At 39.4% G+C, this 14,400-nt stretch overlaps 1 protein-coding gene and 1 non-coding gene across 2 annotated transcripts in view; both read right to left on the reverse strand.

Moving 5' to 3' along the window:
• The window catches only part of LOC114664119 (zinc finger protein OZF-like), a 36,381-nt gene extending 26,718 nt beyond the window's left edge, over nt 1-9,663 (reverse strand). The window contains exon 1 of the mRNA XM_051929051.1: nt 9,554-9,663. The gene's annotated coding sequence lies outside the window, so the exon portion shown is untranslated. The remainder of the gene's footprint in view (nt 1-9,553) is intronic.
• A 3,533-nt stretch (nt 9,664-13,196) lies between these two features.
• Nucleotides 13,197-13,268, reverse strand: trnaw-cca (transfer RNA tryptophan (anticodon CCA)). The gene has a single exon. It is a non-coding gene; the product is annotated as a tRNA-Trp (tRNA).
• Between the last annotated feature and the right edge of the window lie 1,132 nt (nt 13,269-14,400).

Here is a 14,400-nt window from a genome sequence, read left to right on the forward strand (position 1 = left end):
GCTCTGTGAAACACTCAAGACAGAAGATGTTCTTCTGCCAAACATTGCAATCATTTAATAAGATCTTTAATTTAGTTTTATGCTCCTACACTTACTTCACATATTTAGTTTTGCCATATCGATCAGCAAAGCACATGGACAATCACTGAAGGTGGCTAGTTTGAACCTGGAATCATCATATTTTTAAAAGGATACTTACGTATCTTTGCTCAAGAGAGAAACCCAAGAATGAAGTATACAATGATGCTTTGCAATTCTAATAATAGTCGTGTACTAAATACAAAAGTTTTTATGGTAATAAAGTTTGATGATATATAATTTGTAATTACCTACCACTTTCTCTTCCAGGCAACTCCAAGTAACTCAGCTAGTATTAATATATACAGTGGGGCAAAAAAGTATTTAGTCAGCCACCAATTGTGCAAGTTGTCCCACTTAAAAAGATGAGAGAGGCCTGTAATTTTCATCGTAGGTATACCTCAACTATGAGAGACAAAATAAGAAAAAAAAAATCCAGAAAAATCACATTGTCTGATTTTTGAAGAATTTATTTGCAAATTATGGTGGAAAAAAAGTATTTGGTCAATAACAAAAGTTCATCTCAATACTTTGTTATATACCCTTTGTTGGCAATGACAGAGGTCAAACGTTTTCTGTAAGTCTTCACAAGGTTTTCACACACTGTTGCTGGTATTTTGGCCCATTCCTCCATGCAGATCTCCTCTAGAGCAGTGATGTTTTGGGACTGTCGCTGGGCAACACGGACTTTCAACTCCCTCCAAAGATTTTCTATGGGGTTGAGATCTGGAGACTGGCTAGGCCACTCCAAGACCTTGAAATGCTTCTTACGAAGCCACTCCTTCGTTAACCGGGCGGTGTGTTTGGGATCATTGTCATGCTGAAAGACCCAGCCACGTTTCATCTTCAATGCCCTTGCTGATGGAAGGAGGTTTTCACTCAAAATCTGACGATACATGGCCCCATTCATTCTTTCCTTTACACGGATCAATCGTCCTGGTCTCTTTGCAGAAAAACAGCCCTAAAGCATGATGTTTCCACCCCAATGCTTTACAGTAGGTATGGTGTTCTTTGGATGCAACTCAGCATTCTTTCTCCTCCAAACACAACGTTCTATTTTGGTTTCATCTGACCATATGACATTCTCCCAATCCTCTTCTGGATCATCCAAATGCTCTCTAGCAAACTTCAGACGGGCCTGCACATGTACTGGCTTAAGTAGGGGGACACGTCTGGCACTACGTGATTTGAGTCCCTGGCGGCGTAGTGTGTTATTGATGGTAGCCTTTGTTACTTTGGTCCCAGCTCTCTGCAGGTCATTCACTAGGTCCCCCCGTGTGGTTCTGGGATTTTTGCTCACCGTACTTGTGATCATTTTGACCCCACGGGGTGAGATCTTGCGTGGAGCCCCAGATCGAGGGAGATTATCAGTGGTCTTGTATGTCTTCCATTTTCTAATAATTGCTCCCACAGTTGATTTCTTCACACCAAGCTGCTTACCTATTGCAGATTCATTCTTCCCAGCCTGGTGCAGGTCTACAATTTTGTTTCTGGTGTCCTTTGACAACTCTTTGGTCTTGGCCATAGTGGAGTTTGGAGTGTGACTGTTTGAGGTTGTGGACAGGTGTCTTTTATATTGGTAACAAGTTCAAACAGGTGCCATTAATACAGGTAACGAGTGGAGGACAGAGGAGCCTCTTACAGAAGAAGTTACAGGTCTGTGAGAGCCAGAAATCTTGCTTATTTGTGGGTGACCAAATACTTATTTTCCACCATAATTTGCAAATAAATTCTTTAAAAATCAGACAATGTGATTTTCTGGATTTTTTTTCTCATTTTGTCTCTCATAGTTGAGGTATACCTATGATGAAAATTACAGGCCTCTCTCATCTTTTTAAGTGGGAGAACTTGCACAATTGGTGGCTGACTAAATACTTTTTTGCCCCACTGTAGCTCTATATATATGTATATGAGAAAATGGTAATGGTTATTTGTATTTTGAAAAAAATAAAAAAGAACTGCCCTGTCTGTTTTTTTCAAATTGCAGATGCACACCTAAACAGTCCCTCACTGACACTCTCTCTCTTTCTCGTATATATACTGTATACACAGTGTATATATACAGTGCATCCAGAAAGTATTCACAGCGCATCACTTTTTCCACATTTTATGTTACAGCCTTATTCCAAAATGGATTAAATTCATTTTTATCCTCAGAATTTTACACACAACACCCCATAATGACAACGTGAAAAAAGTTTACTTGAGGTTTTTGCAAATTTATTAAAAATAAAAAAAAAAGAGAAATCACATGTACATAAGTATTCAGAGCCTTTGCTCAATACTTTGTCGATGCACCTTTGGCAGCAATTACAGCCTCAAGTCTTGTTGAATATGATGCCACAAGCTTGGCGCACCTATCCTTGGCCAGTTTCGCCCATTCATCTTTGCAGCACCTCTCAAGCTCCATCAGGTTGGATGGGAAGCATCGGTGCACAGCCATTTTAAGATCTCTCCAGAGATGTTCAATTGGATTCAAGTCTGGGCTCTGGCTGGGCCACTCAAGGACATTCACAGAGTTGTCCTGAAGCCACTCCTTTGATATCTTGGCTGTGTGCTTAGAGTCATTGTCCTGTTGAAAGATGAACCGTCGCCCCAGTCTGAGGTCAAGAGTGCTCTGGAGCAGGTTTTCTATGAGGGGCCAAACGGGCCAAAAATCATATATTTTTGTACGAAAACTATTGGTTTACGCATGAACATTATTGGTTTATGGATAATTACTATTGGTTTTTGTGCATACTTAATTGGTTTGCGTGCGTACAATATTGGTTTCATTCATATGAACTATATTGGTTCGTGTCCGTATATTATCGGTTTGTGCGTGAACTACATCCGTTTGTATATGCATAGCACTGGTTTGCATATGAACTATATTGATTTGCGTGTGTATATCAGTGGTTCCAGTACGTTTATTATTGGTTTGTGAGTGAATTGCATTGGTTTACGCTCGCATGTTATCGGTTTGCGTATGAACTATATTGGTTTGCGTTCTGTGCCGGTTGTGTATGCACTATATTGGTTTCATGCACATCTTATACTGGTTTCATATGGGTAACATATCGGTTTTGCGCTTGAACTCTATTGGTTGTATGTGTGTTCCATGTCGGTTTCTCGCATGAAACATACTGGTTATGCGTGCGCACCCTATCGCAACTTTGTGTATGAACTAAATCGGTTGTTCACGTGATCTTCAACGGAAATAGGCGGGGCAAGAAACATGAACTCAGGGGCCAGTAAAGTCATGGAGCGTGTAGAGAAGCTGACAGGAGACGGATCTGGGTTTACTTTAAACAGCCCAGTATTTTTTTCCGTACAATAGGTTTGAGAAAGTAATAATTACCACCAAATCCTATTTAATAGAATCTGCCATTGAGTGTGTAATGAACACAAAGCTGAAGTTAAGTACACATTTGGTAGTCTTTTTATTCGCTTCCAGCTACATGCTCGCTTGCAACCCGCAACTGTAGTTTTTCACACAGCTTTTGCAAACTAGTTACTTATTCTAAAGACAAAATATTCTACATTTACGACTGACGCCTTTATCCAGTATAACATTTAGTTACCACTGGTTACATTTCTTATGCCCAGCGATCCCGCACCGTGCCGCCTAGACAGGTGAAGTGACATACTCATGGTCACACAGTGTCACTATCAGGACTTGAACCGACAAAAGTAGAAATGTAACCAGTAGTAACTAAATGTTATACTGGATAAAGGCATCAGTCGTAAATGTAGAATATTTTGCCTTTAGAATAAGCAACTAGTTTGCAAAAGCTGTGTGGAAAAGTACAGTCGCGGGTTGCAAGCGACCATGTAGCTGGAAGCGCATAAAAAGACTACCAAATGTGTACTTAACTTCAGCTTTGTGTTCATTACACACTCAATGGCAGATTCTATTAAATAGTAATAATTACCACCAAGTCCTTTCTCAAACCTATTGTACGGAAAAAAAATACTGGGCTGTTTAAAGTAAACCCAGATCCATCTCCTGTCAGCTTCTCTACACGCTCCATGACTCTACCGGCCACTGAGTTCCTGTTTTTTTGCCCCTCCCATTTCCGCTGAAGATCACGTGAACAACCGATATAGTTTGCACGCAGAACCGATATACAGTAGTTGATACACAAAGTTGCGATAGGGTGCACACGCATAACCAGTATGTTTCATATAAGAAACCAACATGGTACACACATACAACCAATGTTGCTCAAGCGCAAAACCGATATGTTACCCACATGAAACCAGTATAACACGTGCATGAAACCAATATAGTGCATACACAAATCCATCGTTAGACCAACACAGAACGCAAACCAACATAGTTCATACGCAAACCGATAATATGCGAGCGTAAACCAATGCAGTTCACTCACAAACCAATAACAAACGTACTGGAACCACTGATATCACGCGAATCAATATAGTGTATATGCAAACCAGTGCTATGCATATACAAACGGATATAGTTCACGCACAAACCGATAATATACGGACACGAACCAATATAGTTCATATGAATGAAACCAGTATTGTTCACACGCAAACCAGTTAAGTATGCACGCAAACCGATAGTAATTATCCATAAACCAATAATGTTCACGCATAAACCAATAGTTTTCGTACAAAAATATATGAATTTTGGCCTGTTTGGCCCCTCATAGTTTTCATCCAGGATGTCTCTGTACATTGCTGCAGTCATCTTTCCCTTTATCCTGACTAGTCTACCAGTCCCTGCCGCTGAAAAACATCCCCACAGCATGATGCTGCCACCACCATGCTTCACTGTAGGGATGGTATTGGCCTGGTGATGAGCGGTGCCTGGTTTCCTCCAAAAGTGACGGCTGGCATTCACACCAAAGAGTTCAATCTTTGTCTCATCAGACCAGAGAATTTTCTTTCTCATGGTCTGAGAGTCCTTCAGGTGCCTTTTGGCAAACTCCAGGTGGGCTGCCATGTGCCTTTTACTAAGGAGTGGCTTCCGTCTGGCCACTCTACCATACAGGCCTGATTGGTGGATTGCTGCAGAGATAGTTGTCCTTCTGGAAGGTTCTCCACTCTCCACAGAGGATCTCTGGAGCTCTGACAGAGTGACCATCGGGTTCTTGGTCACCTCCCTGACTAAGGCCCTTCTCCCCCGATTGCTCAGTTTAGATGACCGGCCAGCTCTAGGAAGAGTCATGGTGGTTTTGAACCTCTTCCACTTACAGATGATGGAGGCCACTGTGCTCATTGGGACCTTCAAAGCAGCAGAAATTTTTCTGTAACCTTCCCCAGATTTGTGCCTCGAGACAATCCTGTCTCGGAGGTCTACAGACAATTCTTTTGATTTCATGCTTGGTTTGTGCTCTGACATGAACTGTCAACTGTGGGACCTTATATAGACAGATGTGTGCCTTTCCAAATCATGTCCAGTCAACTCAAATTACCACAGGTGGACTCCAATTAAGCTGCAGAAACATCTCAAGGATGATCAGGGGAAACAGGATGCACCTGAGCTCAATTTTGAGCTTCATGGCAAAGGCTGTGAATACTTATGTACATGTGCTTTCTCAATTTTTTTATTTTTAATAAATTTGCAAAAATCTCAAGTAAACTTTTTTCATGTTGTCATTATGAATTCTACACACAGAATTGTGTGTAGAATTCTGAGAAAAAAAAATGAATTAAATCCATTTTGGAATAAGGCTGTAACATAACAAAATATGGAAAAAGTGATGTGCTGTGAATACTTTCTGGATGCACTGTATATATATATACTTGACAATAACGGCGAATACACTTGACTTGATCTTACTCTGTTGACCCTTGACCTTCACTGACCATATATGTGTACAATGATTTAAGATATGAAGAAGTAGGGGAAGTAACGGCGAAAGTGGTGGGGATGAGAACGGCGCCTGTACAGCCGCCCTGCTGCCCGCTGCCAAGAATTGATTCTACAATAACATAAAAACAGTAATAATTCCAAAACTCTTCACTTTTAATATAAAGCTGTAGTGTAGAGTTTCAGCGTAGTATATGTGTACCAAATTTCAGGCTACAGGTTGACCTTTGACCTTGGAGGTCAATCATCACCCTGAAAGCACAGTAGAGGTCACATAGTATACAATTAGGTCCATAAATATTTGGACAGAGACAACTTTTTTTCTAATTTTGGTTCTGTACATTACCACAATGAATTTTAAATGAAACAACTCAGATGCAGTTGAAGTGCAGACTTTCATCTTTAATTCAGTGGGGTGAACAAAACGATTGCATAAAAATGTGAGGCAACTAAAGCATTTTTTTAACATAATCCCTTCATTTCAGGGGCTCAAAAGTAATTGGACAAATTAAATAACTGGAAATAAAATGTTCATTTCTAATACTTGGTTGAAAACCCTTTGCTGGCAATGACAGCCTGAAGTCTTAAACTCATGGACATCACCAGATGCTGGGTTTCCTCCTTTTTAATGCTCTGCTCTGCCAGCTTCTCCATCTTAAAATGCTTTCTCTACATTTGTTCCATATTCTGAGTTAATGAAGCACAATTGGGTTATTAGTATATATTGCCGATACCTTACATTTGTTGGGGTACAAAGCAGGGAATATAAAGACGTACTGCAGGATTTTACTTCTATTGCGGACCATGCCTGTGTATGTTCATCTATTTGTGTCCAGGTTTTTATAGCTTGTATGTTTGCTGCTCAGTAATAAAACTGAAAGTTAGGTAGAGTCATGCCACCTTCTGCCTTAGGTCTTTGTAGGGTCGCTCTTTTGATACATGGATGTTTTGAGTTCCAAATAAATGAGGTTATTGTTGAATCTAATTGCTTAAAGAATGATTTATTGATCTATATTGAAATGTTTTGAAATAAAAAGAAGCTTAGGAAGAATATTCATCTTAACAATGTTAATTCTTCCAGCTAGAGTGAGATGAAGGGTTGACCATCTATGCAAGTCTTGCTTAACTTTTTCCATACAGACGGCGAAATTTTGTTGATAAAGAGCTTTGTGTTTACTTGTGATGTTTACCCCTAAGTATTTAAACTGATCTGCAATAATAAAAGGGAAGGTGTCCGATCTAATAATGTGTGCTTGAGAATTCACTGGAAAGAGTACACTTTTATTCAAATTAATTCTGAGACCAGAGATCCTTTGAAATTCTGTAAGTGCTGTTAAGACTGCAGGCACAGAATTTTGTGGGCCTGATATATACAGTACCATATCATGTGCATATAGAGAAATTTTCTGTTCCAGTCCTTCTCTGATAATTCCATTTATCTGATCTGCATTTCAACTGTGAACCGCCAGTGGTTCAATGGCGATTGCAAATAGCAGTGGTGACAAGGGGCATCCTTGTCTGGTACCACGTTCTAATTTAAAGTAGTCTGAACAAATATTGTTAATACAAACTGAAGTTTCTGGATTGGTATACAGTAGTTTGATCCATGCACAAATGTTCGGGCCAAACCCAAATTTCTCTAATGTAGTGAAAAGGTATTTCCATTCAATCATGTCAAATGCTTTTTCTGCATCCAATTATAATATTATTTCTGGGGTGTTTGACTTTGCTGGTGAGTATATTACATTAAACAGGCATCGAAGATTAGAGGATAAGTGTTGACCCTTGATAAATCCAGTTTGATCTTGTGATATTACAGAAGGTAGCACTTTCTCCATCCTTCTAGCTATGATTTTTGAGAGTATCTTAACATCATTATTCAGAAGTAAAACTGGTCTGTATGATGCACATTGTAATAAGTCCTTATTTTGTTTAGGGAAGACGGTGATTAATGCTTGCCGAAAAGTTTGAGGTAGAATTTGATTGTCTCTAGCTTCTGTAAATGTTGCTAATAGGAGGGGAGCTAGCCGAGTGGAGAATTTCTTATAAAATTCTGCAGGGTAGCCATCAGGGACTGCTACTTTCCCGCCTTGTGACTTTATAGCATCTAGTAATTCTGATAGCGCCAGAGGTTTATCCAGTTCCTCCGCATTAAAAGTATTTATTTGTGGTAACTGTAATGTATCCAGAAATGCATTAGATTGTGTATTGTCTTCTTTGAACTCAGTAGAATAAGGATTTATAGTAGTCTCTAAATGTGTACATTATATTTTTATGGTCAATGATTTCGTCTCTGTTCGTATTGGTGATTAATTATTTTTAATGTAATGAGACTCTTTAGCCTGGCTGCCTCATTGAAACAAGAGTACTTGGATAATCCTAGAAGCAGTCTTACTACTTTTTAACCTCCACAGACGTTCCAGTCATAGTTATCCAGTGCTGCCAACTAATGAAACCCATGGCAGAAAAATATGATTTGCATACTGGTGTCACAGTGTAATTTTCATGCCTTCCCATTTTTCCACTTTAGGTCCAACTGAGTAATTACAAATATTTATCAACCAAACATGATTTAAAACATTTTACACTCATCCTAACTCAGTTATCCAATTAGGACTCACGTTGTAACTGTGGCACAAGGCAAACAAACAACCTTGGACAAGACGCCTTCAATCACACACACACACACACGGTCTTACTGGGCCAATGCAAAGTCGATGATTGTATGCTTTGGAAATTTCTGGACATTAAAATTAAAAAGGTGGTGATGCTATTTGTCAAAGCAAACACTTCCATAATGCGTCCCCGTTATGTACAAAAACCTCATCCATCTAATTTTTCAATTTTAGCATTATCCAGTACCCCGGCAAAGAGACGCAAGGCATGCATCGATACTGATCTGAACGGCAGTCCGCCACAAGGCACACCTAGTCAAAGGGGGCAGGTTAAAGTCGCCAATCAGCTTCATACGTAGAATACACCTAAGGACATGTCTGCACGTCGTTTCATTTGGTAAGGCAGTTTCTTTCGTAAAAAATGTAGTGAAGGCAGCTAAATTTGATAGGCTACGCAATCTGCCCCATGAAAACAAAAGCAGTGTAATGATATGAGGCAATAAACAACGTCTGGAAAACTAGACTGGTCGGCCATTTTCTAGCGGTTCGTCGGGACCCCGAGATATGAAGATTAAAAATAGTGGGTATGGCCATCCTAATATAGCGTCTTTTTGAACACCAAGTCAATAAAAGTATGTAGCCGTAAAATTATTAAACAAATGCAATATCTAAAGCGTAATACTGACAATCGTAGCATTCATGTACCACTGAAATCTAAATGTATAACATTTTTATGCGAAGTATAAAAACAAAGATGATTGTGCTAATCTTAATACATTTACAATGTATTGTGAATATACAATAGTATCTCATTAAGCACGAAAAAATAGTAACTAGTCGTTAACTCGTAACGTTACATAAAGATTCAAACTTGAAACGTTAATTCTAATAAAATGTCAAATACTGAATAGTACAAAGCATTAGGTTAAACAGCAGATTGCGATTCACTTTAAAACTTCGAGACAGATGAAACATGCTGGCCCGCAGAGTTTCAACAACACATTCAGATAATTTAGTAATAAAAGTTCGCACTTACAGGCAGCGGTTCAAAAGCTATGCCTTCGTGGTCTCTTTAAAATGACACGTGCGGTATCCGAGGCAGCGCTTGATCGTAATGACAGAATACAGAAGACTTCCGGTACCTGAAGCTGATGCGCCGTGTCAAAATAAGAGTCGATTTGGAACTTAAATGCCATTAGTCAAAGATTTATTTTTTTTACCATCTAAATATTTTCAAAAAAAAAAAAGTATTGTAATACCACCATTGCACATTTTAAGAAGTAGAAAGAGAAAAGGCTGTGAACGATTTCTGAGTAAAGCAATTATAATCCACCAAACTAATCGAAATTTAATTCACCCAACTATAGTACTAGGGTGCTGTACCGTGTTAGTCATTATGAATGTAGAGAAAAGCCAAGCAAAATGACACCTTTTATTGGCTAACTAGAAAGATTACAATATGCAAGCTTTCGAGGCAACTCAGGCCCCTTCTTCAGGCAAATCTGAAGAAGGGGCCTGAGTTGCCTCGAAAGCTTGCATATTGTAATCTTTCTAGTTAGCCAATAAAAGGTGTCATTTTGCTTGGCTTTTCTCTACATTCACCCAACTATATATCGATCCCGCATAATCAAATTCAGAGCTAGTCTAACGCAATTAAATACGTTTTTTATAGAATACCCCCATGGACTCTCTTTTTCTGGGAACCCCTGTCAATTCATTTAACCCAATGCAATCGTTTAGGGATCCTACCCGGGACGGGACCTCAGTGTAAAATTAGGACTGACACGCATAGGCACCCGCTCATCCTCCAAGACCACATGGTTAGAAGAGAACCGACCATACTGCTGAACCCTTTTGCATATCTCTGAGGCACTTCATGGAGCGAAACATTTGACTACATTCTATTAATTATAAATTCAGTATGAGCATGCCTTTGGAGCAGGGGTCCTCAATCACAGCCCTGGAGGGCCGCAGTGGCTGCAGGTTTATGCTTTGACCCAATCTCTTTTGTCATTTGCATGTTATTGCTAATTAGGAGCAATTCAAAACCAATAATATGGCTGTTTAAGACTAAAATAAGCAATAAGGGTTCAAAATCTTAACGGGCGAGACAACTAAAGCTCAAGTAACACTTCTGTTTCACTTTAGTTGTCTCGCCCATTAAGATTTTGAACCCGTATTGCTTATTTCAGTCTTAAACAGCCATATTCTTGGTTTTGAATTGCTCCTAATTAGCAATAACATGCAAATGACAAAAGAGACCAGCATTTCTCCATTTAGCTTGTTACAATTTACACCTGTGTGTAATCATGCACTATTGGGTTAAAATAAATACTTGGAAGGAAATTGAAGAGGAAAAAGTAAAGGACTGAGAATTACTCATCCATTTTAGCCTTCAGATCATTTGGATGATATCCTTAGAAAGGGAAAGAAAATCCAGGATATAAGAATTACCTGACATAGCAGAGTTAAAGCACTAACAAGCCATGAAATTAAATTATTGGCAAGAATTGCTTTCTAATTAAGCAATCAGGTTAGAACAAAAACCTGCAGCCACTGTGGCCCTCCAGGACTGTGACTGAGGACCCCTGCTTTAGAGGATTGACTATGACTAGCCGCGCAAACAAATCCCATTTTCAAAAGCCCCAATATGCCCCAATTTCAACAGGGAAGGACGCATTATGACACGTTATGTTTTTGACAAAAAATGTATATAAACACCCATTAGGTGTCCTGATTCATTATGTAACCTTGTCAGCCAAATATGCAAAAATAATAATTTGGGGAAATGAGGAATTTCTGTAGTGCTGAGAAACAAACATTTCCAGTGTCATCGTTAAAATCTGGATTTCAAAGTGCAAGTTAGAGCACTAGAGGGTATTAAGATGTTATCAAACAGATAAAAGCAAATAGCCTTGAATGTCACATGAGGAGACCATGCAGCAGACAATTTATGGTTATGTGACAAATTGTGTTCTTATTTTTATCATCTTTTCTTTGCAACCTGGTTATAAATAATTTTGCTGTTTTCCATACTACTTGGGACCTGTTGGCTAGTATCCTTGGTTGGGCTCACAATTAATTGTGGCATCTTATCAGAGGTCACATAGTTGTGACAGCCTAGAGCCCAACAAGATCCCCTTAAGTCCCATGGGAAATATTATAGAAGATGGTGGGCATAACAACAGAGCATGCAAGATGGACAAAAAAAAAACACAAAGTCTAATGCATTTGCTTTTATTATTCTTTATATAGAAGGGACTGCAAAGCAAAAGAAAATGATTCATTGGGTGCTGGCACCTAACCTAACCACACTCTTAAAAATAATGTTTTAATGGCACTTTATTGTTCTGTTCTGTATTGTATGGTTCCTTGTTGAACATTTGTTTGACAAATGACCATTTCATTCTGAAAAGGGTTCCTTACATATAAAGTTAACTCTTTGTGCTTTGAAAAAAATAACTCTTTAATGTATGGTAGGCTACCTAGCAGGACACTAACATTAAAAGACAGGACTTAGCCTGTGGTATTGTATGCAGCAAGAGTCCTTTTAAAATCAGGAACCTATTGGTAGTTCACAAATCTGCTACCATTTATTCATGGTTATTTAGTGAATGGAGTCTGTTACAGATCTAAATAACTATAGGTTCTTTCTGGAACCTTTACAAGAAGGGGTCTTTTGGGAACCCATATGGCACTGCCCTGAAGAACCCCTCTCATCTTTATTTATATGAGTGCAGCACCAAACACTTAATGGCAAAGTAGATACTGCAAGTGTTTTTAATTGTAAAAATCATATTGGCAGACCAGCTGTATCAAAAACCCAAAAAAGGAGCTGATGGGAGAATGAGCCAAGAAGTAATACTAGCGAGCAAGAATGCAGAGTCTCCAATTACTTACTGCATTTCTGTTCTGAATTCTCCCATTTTTATACTTTATTTGCTGAATCTGATTATTACAGTTTTCGGATAGCCAGAGCCTGTGGTGACACATGGCAGGAGCAAACCTTTATCAGGTAACCAATTAATCTCAGAGCACCCTCGCACTGTCTCACCAATAGGGTCAATTCAGAGTAAGTAGACGTAACACCCGCTTTGTACCACACACAGCCTCAAAAGGGCAGTACATGAGCTAGGGTTCAAACTCGCAGTCCCATGGCGTTGTGAAGCCAAGTGAAATACGTGCATATACTGTAAGTATATTATATGAAAACGACCACCCAGCCCTTCCTCTTTTTAATATTGTGAAACCCAAGTATAACAATATAAATTAGGTTTCCTTAGTCCGCTTTGCTGTCTTTACAAGTTTGGGCAAAAACAAATGCCTGCCTTACTGTCAGATAGCAGACCTGCGGCTCTTGAGTAAATAACTGCCTGATCGTGACTGCAGCTTTTTGAGGGCGAAGCCACGAAACCTACATAATGACACTAGAAGTTAATAAAACCATAGACTGAAAGGTAGTTGGCGGAGATGGTGGGATTAATCGGCAAATCGCGGCCTTATTACGTATGGCTGTTGTCGGATCGTTTTCTCAGCCGTGTTATCCAGCGAATCCACACTTTGAATTGAAGCTTCACTTCTGAAGTAAGCGCATCTCGTTTTTCGTTATTGCTCACATAGGAAAGGACAGTGAAGTGAAAGTAGCAAGTCGCCCGAAAAAAAAAATAATGGTAATAGTATGACCCCGACGTGATTTGAACACGCAGCCTTCTGATCTGGAGTCAGACGCGCTACCGTTGCGCCACGAGGTCAGTTACTCATCTTTTAAACGTGCGGCCAGTTCAAAGGTAGGAAGAGTGTCTAAACCCTATTTCTGTCCAGTGTTTTCTCAGATTATAGAGAATGTTTTCTTATTTGTCGTAAACTCGAAGGCCTGGTCACTTGTCGAAACAATTCTAAAACGTTTCCCCGTTATTCTCGGTCGCGGTAGTCTCCTCGTCGGTCTGGATTAAATTTCTAAGAAGTGACACGGAGACACTCTACGGCCTAAAATGATTTTAACAGATGCGGATTATCCACAGGTAGACAAATAAAATGAGGCATTGATTCACGTCATTGGTATAATAAACTCACTGCTTACGTTATTTATCCTAAAGAGAGCCGGAATAGGAATTCCCAGCCGTCAACCTACTGCGAAATACCTAAAGATGTAATGCTACTGGCTGCCACTAGTCCAGTTTGGCGCTGTTTTTACTCTTTTAATTGTTACAAAGAATAAAAAAACACATTCACATATCTTCTATAAAATATAGATATAAAATACTCCATGTTTTCCGTCTGCCATGCAAAAAGTCACTAACCACTGTGTCTGGAACCTAGACCTTGGGATTAATTGAGAGTTTAAAACTTGATACGCCTGTAACAACGCTTTCTCTTCTGAAATGGATGGAATCCTTTTTGGGAACAAAAAAAAACTGGGGGTATTTTTCGTACGTGGATTACTCGTTTAGCCAGATGTAATTGTTGACGATTTGGCATGATCCTGGATCTGTCGGTTTTTCGAAACTCTTGCTGGAAGTGTTGTCATAGCAGCACATCCAAATTCTCAAACCTGCTCGGAGCAGGTTTGTTCGATGTAAACAAGGATAAGGTCACACACTTAATCAGTGTCCGTGCGTGGAATTCATTCAGTCATGACTTTGCCGTTCATGAATGAGCGACCAATTGATATCGGTATGCAAATTATAAGAAGGAATTTCATATAGAGAGGGTTTTGCGCGATCGGTAAGATCCTTTATTGCTCCCAGAGGAAATTCTTTTTGAAAGATACCGCTTTAGCTGAGGGGGAATATTGTACCTCAAAAATGTATTAGCCCCTTATATTCGAAGTCAAACTCGGCGAAGTCGGGCTCTCACAACCACACAGACAGTAGATAGATAGAT

This window comes from Erpetoichthys calabaricus, chromosome 1 (genome assembly GCF_900747795.2).
Source record: "Erpetoichthys calabaricus chromosome 1, fErpCal1.3, whole genome shotgun sequence".
NCBI classification, from domain to species: Eukaryota; Metazoa; Chordata; class Cladistia; order Polypteriformes; family Polypteridae; genus Erpetoichthys; species Erpetoichthys calabaricus.